General features: G+C 47.8%; 1 pseudogene; it reads left to right on the top strand.

The window, feature by feature from the left end:
- The window catches only part of LOC119290082, a 718-nt pseudogene extending 359 nt beyond the window's left edge, over positions 1 to 359 (top strand).
- Positions 360 to 2,158: the final 1,799 nt, after the last annotated feature.

Genomic DNA, 2,158 nt, shown 5'->3' with positions numbered 1-2,158 from the left:
ACCCCTGGCTCCTGTCTCCGACGATGGTTCACGGCGCCATCGAGGTGGAACCACTCCGCCGTGATGACGGAGGGACCGAAGTCCGACCCTCGACGGAGGAGGGCCCGACCGGTCACCGTGGAGCAAACGCTGATGATGGCGGTGCCTTTGCAACTTCAGCAATGGGCGAGGGTGGCGTTGTGTCGTCGGAGCAGAGGAAGGGTTCAGGGCCGCCGGTGCTGTAGACGGCACTTGGAAGGATGCTGGGTTCGAAGCTGGCGCGGCGGGTGCTGGGAGGGGAGGTGGAGGACTCTGCGGCCGGGCCGTCGTGCCACTCCAACAACGCGCACGTCACCTGTGCCCCGCCAGCGCAGCACTGACCCGGGAGCTAGCTAGTCCCGGCTGATTCCTTCGTCCCTTGATGCTTCCCTGTAAATTAACAGTAGCTCTTTCCATCTTGTTCTTCCAAAAATGTGAACCCTTCCTTATTGATGACATATGATACTAATACGTACACCTACTTCATTCGTAAACCGCCGGTCAAGAATTGATACCGTTTGAGCCTGAAGTATTAATAACTAGCTCCTGATCTAGATGTAGATGCATGGAGCACGTATATTGTTGTCTTTTTTGAAGCCGTCACTTTCCATGATTGCGTGTGACGAGAGACTCAGAATGCGGGCATTATGCAGTTTCAGCACATCTTCCACTCGAGTCCAAAGTCCAGTTGCACGAATGCGCGCACACGTACGTGTGGGTAGGGTCGGTGAAGGCGGACATGATGACAGGCAAAGTTCCAAAGTCCAAACCTACACACAGAGCAATTCCGAAAGAACAAACAACCGACAAAGCCGCAAGTTCGATGGAGTTTTACGGACTGGTTTCACCACAAGAAAACCTAACCCTCTGAACTATGCTCAGACCTGAAAGTGCATGCATGGCCAGCCAGCCGGGGTGGGGATATGTATCTGGAATTCTAGATATATATCATATATCCGCATCACTTTTAGGTCCTTTAATTTTCACAATGGTGGTATCTTTGGGGAAAATGGGCGTCCTTTTTCTCCTCGTTGTTACATTTTGGTTTCACTATGCAAATCCCTCGATATGACGGTTCCATACATGACAGTGTGGCAAAGCCAAGAGTTCGAAATCGTGACGTCAAAATGTCAAATACATGTGTTTAGATGAATTTTGCAATACATTTTTAGGCGATTTCTACTGGTTTTGCCAAAGTCATGTGTAGGAAACCGACTGTATTGAACATCCACACATTGCCAGTATTAATTTGGAGATGGTGTGGCGGTTTCCGGCAAGGCAGGGCATAGTTTACCTTAACTATGGCACTATGCATGGAAGGGGTGGCGAACCAACTGCATGCATGCATGAGAAACTTGTGTGCTCCCATGCAATTGCTCCCGACCACCAGCCCATTGTATATACTATTCCTCCGTTTTTAAATATTTGTCTTTCTGAAGATTTTAACAAGTAACTACATACAGAGTAAATGAATGAATCTATATTTTAAAATATGTCTATATACATCTATATGTGATAATCCATTTAAAATATTTAAAAAGATAAATATTTGGGAACGAAGGAAGTACCCAACTTTGCAAACTACTGAGACATGCAACACTTTTACAGCTCAGCGAATCTTGATACTCCTATACTACTGTAGGGTGTACTAGTTGTATACCAGGGTTCAAGTCCTGGTGCTCGCATTATTTCCTGAATTTATTTTAGGATTTTCAGTGATGCGCTTTCAGTGGGAGGAGACGTTTCCTTTAACGGCGAGGCGCCTACGGTAACTTTGTAAATCTAAGATGATATGCCGACCCAGTCTCGCTTGCTTCTGTACTGTGTTAAAAAAGAGGGGGGGGGAGCAGGGAGGGAGTGGATCAGCTAGGGAGCAATGAAGGACAGAGGAGACAGTATTTTCCCGGGAAGGCAGCGAAAATTGCTAGGCGTTGACGAGCTCGCGCGATCCCGGTATCGTCACGCGTTTGTTCTCCTAGAGATGCGGAACTGACGTGGTATTTCAGGTGGTAGGCGAGGTGTCAATTAATGCGTTTACGCAATGTTGGCGACAGACGTCAAAGGGCGGTGACGGTGTTTTTTGCCGTCTCGTTAGGTTGGTCATAGTGGAGAGTAACCTAGACTAGTGTCATGTATATGA

The sequence above is a fragment of the Triticum dicoccoides genome, chromosome 4A (assembly GCF_002162155.2).
Source record: "Triticum dicoccoides isolate Atlit2015 ecotype Zavitan chromosome 4A, WEW_v2.0, whole genome shotgun sequence".
Lineage (NCBI taxonomy): Eukaryota > Viridiplantae > Streptophyta > Magnoliopsida > Poales > Poaceae > Triticum > Triticum dicoccoides.
The sequence above is the reverse complement of the archived record's forward strand: the minus strand, read 5'-3'. Positions and strand labels throughout refer to the sequence as shown.